This window comes from Diadema antillarum, unplaced genomic scaffold, assembly GCF_040938485.1.
Source record: "Diadema antillarum isolate AM-2024a unplaced genomic scaffold, OU_Dant_1.0 seq00001985_RagTag, whole genome shotgun sequence".
Classification (NCBI taxonomy): Eukaryota; Metazoa; Echinodermata; class Echinoidea; order Diadematoida; family Diadematidae; genus Diadema; species Diadema antillarum.
The window spans coordinates 20,049-30,072 of NW_027272643.1; positions in this window are offsets into that span (position 1 = coordinate 20,049).

Consider the following 10,024-nt stretch of genomic DNA (forward strand, 5'->3'; position numbering starts at 1 on the left):
TATTTATGTCGCAGCGGAATCTATGATTTAAATAGTGGCTCTAAAAAGTGCATGATAATTTTCTTTTTTTATTATAACTCTACAAATCTTTAAAAAAAAGGACATAATTGTTGCCATAAAAGCGTTTACATATTGCAGCGCAAACAGTCAGTGTTACGCACGGGGCGATGGACGCGATTTACACAGTGGTCATGAGGGCGAAACCGATAGCACTTTATTCACGCTACAGACGAAAAAAAACGATTGATCGATAGCATGGTATAGTGCACTATACCCTGAATGACGACACGGTGTACGGTATAGTACATTTTTCTACATTGGCGTTTTGTTTTCAACATCATCAACATCAAAGCAATATTATGTTTGGTCACAAAACGCTATTTAGACCAATCACTGGACAAGATTCCATCAATAAGGGATTACAGATATCGCACATTGTTGTATTATATTTTCTATTAATCATGTGCCCATGATTAAGAATTTTACGTTTTCAAAGTATGTGCAGGCATGTGCGTGGCGGACAGAGCGTATGCATTATACTGAACATCGTTTGTCGTGGACGCAGCATTTGGAATAAGGTGCGGTCACCACCTGGTTATTCTCTGGTTCAGACTTATAATGTAGCCTATAGTGTGGTGTTGGAAGTAGGCCTATCGTCGCTGGGGTGACAAGGCCTTGTATCTCAAATCTAGGTGAAAATGACTTTCTTTGATTAATGGCCAGATAATCGGTTCAGTGATGTCCTGTCCAAATCCTAGCTTTCTTACCCTAAAAATGAAGCCACCATGGCATGTCAAATGAAAGGCAATCCAATTTGATTATAGTGCTTTGGCTGCCATGTTTTGTTCTTTTTCGCTCTCCTGAACATTTGACATTTTGTAGATACGAGGTCTTGTCGTCCCAGCGACGCTATACCCTTTTCCCGTGTTCGTTTCTAATGTCTTCGTACTCCCCAGGACAAAGCGTTCCAGTTCCCTGTTACCTCAGGGTCGATCCCTTTCGCAACACTGAGATGGATTTCACGTCTTCTCGGCGTAACCATGACAACGGAGAAATAGATTAATAGATTATTTCTTCGAGATGTCATTAGAAGTATAATATAATATATCAGGTTTGCGGGCATTCCAGTCAGGTATGATATAGCACATCGCCAAACCAAATGGAATTTGAAGAAATTGGCGAAAATGACTATGAATCTCACGAGTCATTGTTCGGGAGATGCACACAATGAATGTAGACATTTATGACACTCGCATCAATGATGCAGACCACGAGCGCTTGAAGGGCACGTCCTGCGGAAATAGATGAAGAAGGAGAACGTGCCAAAGTACTGACTTAAAAACTACTTCTTTTTTTTTTATACAAGTTGAGTGATCGCCGGGTCCTTTCCAAGAATGGATGCTTTGAGGAGAATGAAAATGCTTTTGTGTCTATTGCGCCAATATACAAGTCTTGACATCTTTCTACTCTTGACATTAGACTATAGTCCAATGTCTTTCCAGTATGAATGATAATCGTTCACTTCATATAAATGATATACACATACAAATGTTGGCATAATAGTGATTTTTACGTAGTTGCTTCCTTGCTGATATTCTTTTTTTTTTTGATTGTCTTGAAATGATGTGGATTACTGACTGAAGAAAAAAGAACAGCCCAGAGGCTGAAATACATTCTGTTTACAACAACAACAACAACAAACAAACAACAAACAAAAAGACAAAACATACAAATTACAATACTTAGCAATGGGCTTTTTTCAATTCACCAACTGCACATGAAGTTATACACATACATCCACCTAAACCAACCATTTATAATCAACAATGAAAACAACAATGGGTATTTACAAATCTTCCTTTTTCCTACGACAATGGATTATTACTTAGGAAAATGGATATCTTGGTATATGAGCACATACAAAAAAAAAAGAGACGGTATCCACGAGGAGTTACAAAACATGTTCTCCGAACCATCCAGTAAAAGAATATCAAACTTCTCCAAGGAATTTAATGAAATTGTTGGGAACCATAACGCATACTCATGATGATAATGTATCTCATCAAATCTTAAAGGGCTGGTAAGGTATTGTTAAAGATGGATATTTGGCTTTTGGCAAGATACCAAGAAACCACTTATGAAATAGTATACGGAGCATACCATTCTAAGAGGAATTCAAAGTTTATTTGATGAAAATCGGTTTTGGAATGGCTGAGACTTCTAAAAACAAAGTAAAACAAAGCGATTGTAATAAAAGGTGGGTCACACCTTTTATTAGGATCGCTATGTTTTGGATATCTCAGCCGTTTCACAACCAATTTTCATCAAATAAACGTTGAATTCTTCTTGGAACTACATGTGCTTTCATATTTCATTAGAGGTTTCTTAGTATCTCACCAGAAAATGTTAGAAACCTGAAATTAGGTCTCAACCAAAACTGTACGATCCCCATAAGTATTCCACTGCTATTCTTTCTCTACATCTCTTTCTTCTATCTCTTTATCTATCCCTCTAATTACTCTAGTATAAGTCCATGTCTTTGCGCAGTGATTTGCCCTGTGAGAAATATCAGTCATTAATGTCGTTATCTGAATTTTGATTGTAGTTGTGTTTTCCAAAATTGAATTAATCTGTATGTTTTCCCCCTTAAATCCTCTTCCGTTAATTTCTTTCGCTCCTTCTCTTTCTCTATTTACAAATTGCAAAGGTAGGCCTACTCCATCTGTGGCGATATACTCTATGGAAATGTGATTTATTATCATTTTGTTTACTTGACTTTTTGACCAGCATCCACAATGCCTTAAGGCGAACATTTTCTTGGGACATTTCAGACCAACTAGTGACCATCTCACAAATGCCTATGTATTCGTTCAAATGTTGTTATTTGTTTCACATGTCAGTGGCTTCGATTATATATATATATATATATATATATATATATATATATATATATATATATATATATATATATATAGAGGGGGGTATAGGGGTTGTCTGGTCAAGCTTTCGACTCTTAAATGGGAGGTCCTGGGTTCGAACCCGCGCGATGCGAACATCTCCGGATAAGACAATGCAACCAGCTCTTGACCAGAGTGACCGAGGGTGTAATGAAGTGGGTTTTCACACATGACAATGTTGGTGGGGTACCGATAATGATAAAGGCCCCGTTGAATGGACAGCAGTGAACACTGCAGATGCTGACGAGGAGTCTCCGGGTAGCTGAGACCAGAGGTCCGTTTCATAACGATTGGTCGTAAGATCGATCTTACGATTGATGCGATTCAAAAAGGTTACACTCGATCTGCTCTTAAATTTGTGCTTTACATCAAATATCAAGTATCTTTATGAAATAGACTTACGATTAGGATTGATCTTGCGCTCGATCCACTGAGTTACGCTCAATGTGATCGAGCATGAGATCAATTGTAACTCTTTATGAAACCAGCCCCAGGTCATAATATGGCGTATCAATATGATATTTTAACCATTTTATCGGCGCGGAATGTATACATAATGAAGCCTTATGGTAAAATCAGAGCCAAGATCTTTTTATCAGTAGACAATAGGTAATGTGTCTTCATGTTTTAATTATCATCAGTGAATACTCAAAGATATCCAAAGATCAAAATCTATTTTTGCAGACTAAAGGAAGAGGACTCGAGCTGGTTTTCATTTCCGTGCTGTGGCGTTATTACGCGGTCCTACAGTCCAGTAACCTTAACACTTCTTTATCCCTGCAAAGTGCGGAGCGATCTTCAAGTTCATCACCAGTGCGTGTGATGTTAATATACCTTCCCGGACAGTGGGATTCCGTTGTCGTTTTAGTTTGATAGGCGAGATGTTTGATGAGTGTTCCTTGTTTTTCTTCTTCTTCTTCTTTGGTAATTCTTTATGGCGCGACGCTTTTTTTTCTCTCTCTCATCTTGCGCAGACGGGCGCACATTGCGATGTTATCGTGACACCGTGATTGAGTTCTTCAGTCATCAACACCTCACTTTCCCCCCAAAGTCTGTGGGGCAGGAAAGCCAAGGCGAGAAACCGATACAAATACCGACCCGGACAGACTGACAGACGTCTCAAAAAAGGCAACTCATTTTGTTGTTGTTGTCGTCGTCGTTTTATTTTTCTGTTATGTCAATCCGATCACACCTTCCGGGTAGATTCTTCAGTTTCTTCTTTTTTTTCCTCCCTCATCCGAAAGGTCACCATGGCAACCGGGAGATGACAATCAAATCCACCTCGCCCTTGACTCCTGGAAAGTAGAGCGGCAGTATTCTTACACGGGCAGGGATAATGCCGCTGCAAACAAAGGTCCTTTAAGCCGTCTACCTCCGTGAATTATGTTTCCTGTGTAGAAGGCATTACCACCTGTAAGGGAGTAGCTCTATTTTGGAAGATCGCTCCTTCTTTCCTAAATTGTCTGATTAACTTTGAAAAAAAAAAACCCAGTACGAAAATGCTACTAAAATCTATATACCTTGGCAGACTTAAACGTACACCTTCGATGTCCTTATAAAAGAAAAGGATACTATTGAAAGAAGAGTATGAAATTGTAAATAGGGTGCTATGTTTTGAATGATATTTTGGATAATGTACGAAATTTGAAATTGCAATTTTGAATGATGAAGGGTTCTGTGCAAGTCAATCGGCGGACATAAACCACCATGAGTATGTACAGTGAAGAAAAGATAACACCAAAGACCGGAAATTCGATGTTGTCATAAGTGAATGGCAAATGCCGACTTGATAATGATGAGCCCATTTATAGATCTCCATTGACTATAATAGATTATTTTGTTTACTTTTGAGGGAAAAAGTGTAGTCACAAAGCGCTGGCACGGAAATGAGAGTACCAGACACATAGATACAATTTTATTCATTTGATGACGAACATCCATGCAGATGAAACAATACCTAAATACATGTGATGTTTAATGACTTATGCTGTTTCGTTTAATGTCACTGCTTGATAAAAACATTGGTAGCTTTACTTTTATATTTTGTTTTCTTTCAGTTGTGTTTTCCAAGAACCACTGTCATGCGTCTATGAATGCTGCTTTTTTTTTCCAGTAAAGATAATACGGTAATGTACATCATTCGCGAAGTACAGGTATTGCGATTGTAACTTACTACTGGCTTTACTAGTTGTGATCTGTATGGACAGTATATAGGGGCGTCATCAATGCATCCAATCCACTTGAATCGTGGCATTTTACGACACAGTCTCTGACAACAAAATAATAATAGCGTAAGTATACGCTTTTTTGGGAAATTCTCGAGTAATCCCAAACGATAATGGTGACATTGGCAATATTGAATCTTGACTCACAGCACTATAGAGTTGTGTTGGTACATCCTGACCTCATGTTCAGTGTCCTCATTCCCCCCCCCCCCTGCATCAATAGGTTACAATCACAATACATCTCGGAAGCTGGCAAACCTTCTTTCTTTCACAGACAACACAAATTCAATGTGTGGCATATATACTTCTCCAAATTTCAAAAGATGGGACTATATACACATACATTCAAATTAATGATCATGTGATAACAAACAACTCCTTAAAGAGGAACGGAATTGATTCGTTACCATTACACTCTAATTCAACAGCCATAACATTTAGTACTCACGGAAACTTTGATCTTTTATTTATTTATTTATTTTTTGGTACACAACGCCTAACAAGCAGCAGTGTTTCTTGAGCTGAATTTTTTGATATTTCGTCGTTACCGTATGATAAACTTGGGTTTCATCGAATAACAGATTGTTACATATCACTCGCTCTGCAATAGTTAAGATGAATAATTGCGTTTGATTTTTTACATTATTCTATGTATATTACTGGTATGATATGGCTTATTAGATAAAATGTTCTCGCAGCCAAAAAGCTGAATTGCAACATTTGTTCACAAAGACATATTACTACAATACAAATTTGGTTAAAAGAAAGTATTTACACTTTTCAAATCATTCATCACTATTGAAAAAATAGCAATTGACATCATTTGCAACATTTTTCATTATAAACCCTATTACATTCACTACATTCAACACACAGTACGTGACGAATAAACTGAATAAAAGGGACCCATGCAGTTACTTCCTTTCCTCACATTCTATTCACATCTTTCCCCTCCCTCTCTCTCTCACAAACATTATACGCACTTACTCGCACGCGGAAGCACAGGTACACTCACAAACACATACACACAATCATCTCTTCATCACATCCAATAAGTGACTCTCACACACAAAAACACATAAACACATACGGACACGTACAAATTCTCATTCTCCCACCACACGGCATTACTGATTATAACTGTACATTCGTCACGCTTAAAGTGCATTTTGATTACATAATGTTTACAAACAGTCAAATGCACAATGTAGCGAATGTTTACAAATGTTGATGGGAGTACAACAAAAAATATAAATTCTGTATAATAGAATAATCTGATGTGGTGTGATATTACAAAATATGCCTAATGAACATAATATACTCTCGTATACTCTCATAATATATCTCCGGGAACAGAAAACAACATTAAAAAAAAAAATTAAATTTTCAACAGTTACCAATGAGAAAAAAAAAATGGGTGCGCAAACCTGTTGAAAGGTTGCATGTTTTCAAGAAAGCTAATATTTATAGAATATTATTAAGCAAAAAGAAAATTGTGGTTGCCGGGGGAAGTGAAAAAAAGAAAGAAAAGAAAACATTACCGATAAAATAGTATACATATATCATAAAATTACAAAAATAGTTATGTATTAGCCATTCTCAACATAACAAAAATATTGCATTGCTATAAATCTTCCAGGTATTCTAAATATTTATCCATCAAAGAGTCTCACAATATTGCAGGCGGTACAGATAGAGGGGAGGGGAGAGGGATGGGAAAGCAAGAAAGAGAGAGGGGGAGAGAGAAGGAAAGAGAAAGAGGAGGAGACAGAGTTGTGTGTTTTCCAAGCAAACTAATATTCGTAGAATATTGCTACAAAAAAAATTGTGGCTGCCGCGGAAAGTGAAAAGAGAAAAATTAACTATCTTGCGTACATTTTTAAAGTATGGCATGGTCCTTTGTCTGCAATTCAGCCTGCGGCTGAGATGGTTATTACTCAATAAAATACCTTTTCAATTCAATTCAATTCACAATACTGAGGCACATGAAAATCTCTTTAGCACGGTCTCCATCGGCACACAAACTGTTTTGACGATATTTTTGCACTACATGCATGCTTGTGTGTGAAGAAATGTGCAAGTACAGTCGAGTTCGAAATTGAATTTTGATCTGTTTCATACTCAAGCAAGTTGGCAAATGCTTGTAAGCATGTGCGTGTGTGTGTGTGTGTGTGTGTGTGTGTGTGTGTGTGTGTGTGTTTGTGCAAGCAAATACAGTACTATCGCTATATTCATTTATTTATTTTTTGTTACAATTGCAAAGTGTGCTTTGTTTTCCCTGTTATATGTTTATTCGCACATGCATTTTGTATTATACTTTATGAGTTGTACTTCTTTCAAATTGTTTACCGACACATGACGAATTAATACATACTATATATATATATATACGTTTTATTATGTATTTCCTTATGTAACTGAAAATAACGTAAAATTAAAGTGATTTGATTTGAATTCCATAAACTGACGACAAAACCATGCGACCAGGCCAGTTGTAAACTCAGACGTCCATATGCGATATTATTATTGGTACCACTTGGTTTCTGTCTGGTTGTCTTTAAGTTTAAATTGACATGTCCCCCCCCCCCCCCCGCCTCTTCTTTAAAAAAAAACACATTACACTCATTTCAATTTTTTTCTTATGTCCTTCTTCAGCTGGTCATCCACTGCGAGAAAGGGTCAAGAACAGAATGTGTCAGGTTTTCCTTCCGGGCAAACTTTACCGCTCACGCTATTAAGTCTCCTATGCAGGTCAGCCCATCAAGCCGGGGCTTCCTCTACCTGTGAGCGCGAAAGGATCGGCCTTCCCCTTTTCAGAATTAACTCTCTGCCCGCCACATAATTATGATTGTCTATACGCAATCGCGTGAAATTTCTACATATTTGACTCATTGGCGCAGAAGGGATTAAGCAACAAATCACACGAACGCTCTCCGACAAGAGATTCTAATCTCGAAGACAATGGCTTCCACTAACGACCGTGAGATGACCTGGCATTGTCTTTACACGATCAACCTCAGACAAGTTTCTGCGTAAAGAGGAAACACTTAACATCACTATATTATGTGAGAGCTCTCGTTGTATATCGCCTTTAGATTGTTAGTCAACACTGATGTAGCAGCCGACAGGAACGGCTCGGTAGTTGGTTATACCTTGGCAGGTGTGTATCATGGGCGCCATCACGGCAAACGAAACAGTATGCAAACAATACCTCTAATTGTTGACTTTTACTAATTTCTTAAGGGAAATCTTGCGATATCGACGAATCTCTTGGCCTCGGCCTCTCTCTGTCTGATTGGAGAAGGTCAAATCTCTACGAAACTTTATCAGCCTTTCGCTGAGACATCATCATTCTGATTGAGATGTGATATTAAGGAAGGTAGGCAAATCAAACGTCGAGGGTTAACAACGTAATAGGAAAAGTTCTTTCTGTCTGCTGATGTGCTATGTGGCGTCTGTAGCTTGTGACCATTGGATTTGGATTAACATTTGATTAGATTGATAATAAGTGGGGGTGGGGTGGTATATATAGGGTATGCATGCATGGCTATTGTGTCTATCAGCATCACTCGTTCATTCAGGCATGCTAACAGTCAAATTTCCTGAGCAACTCCTTCACCCGATATCTGACAAAAGCTTTGGAACTGAGTTTTTGGAGTTTGTTGGTAAACCGACGCCACAAAATTGCTAAGATAGAAATAATACAACTTCAAACGCAGCACTGTCACAAACGAAATGGCACGTTAATTTCTGTTACTTTATGTATTCTTTTTTCTCATCTCTTTCTCCAGTCTCTATTTCTACATTTGTTTCTTCTCTGTATTCCTCTTCTTCCGTATGTTCTCTTCCCTTCTTTCTTGTTCTCCCTCTCTCTGTCGCAGTGATTGTGCTGACGATTTCATCAGTAGACATTTTTTTTAAGAATTCGTGGCATAACATGAAGGTACGGTGACCAATTGGTAATTGGGCTGTGCGTCGTTGCTTTAAATTTGACATTTACGAACAAACACAACACCTATTGAATATTCATCCGCTTTAATGCGTGAAGGCGATGTTGTTTTAACATCGCGAGATAGGAGTGCAAGCATTTTACAAAGAATTGAAACGTAGATGGCGCCCTTTTCGTCAGCTCATCAACTTGCGTCGACAAGTCAGAGTTTAGGTTTGGCTACTCGTGTGGCTGAGCGTCCACAGCCTTGTCAAGCGTATTTTTGTTTCAGTTTCAGCTTGTGTTATTTGTCCACTTGTACTAATATTTAAAAAAGACATTTAATACGTGTAGATCAAGCAATATTTAACTATGATGTGACAAAATTGGTGATAACTTAACTTATACATAACATGTATAGACATCGAGTTAGAGCCTAAAAATGACATGGGGGTACATAATATAATTATCATATTGACGTACAAGAGGAGGAGGACGTTATTACAAAACGGTGTGCTTGACTGGGATGCCAGAGGTGTGTATTTGAACAGATATACATACGCATAGGCCTAGATTGTGTCGCGAGATTTTTAGTTAATCCCAGACAAATGATACGTAAATGCTGAAGCAGTCGACAGTTTTTGAGCATATCACATCCGATAATGATAATGATGATGAATAATATAGCGTTTTATACTGATGTTTCTAAGCGCATCAATCAAAAAAAAAAAAAAAAAGCGAGAGCGAAGACGTCTTGAAAATGGCACACAGAAGGAAGATACGATTTTAAGAGGGCACATTCGAAGGCTGAAGCATTTTGACCGATGATTTGATGCCGGAAGTAGCATCCTATGCCCTAAAGCCTTCAAAATAATGATCGCATAGGCCTACTTACGTGCCATCTCACCAGTCAC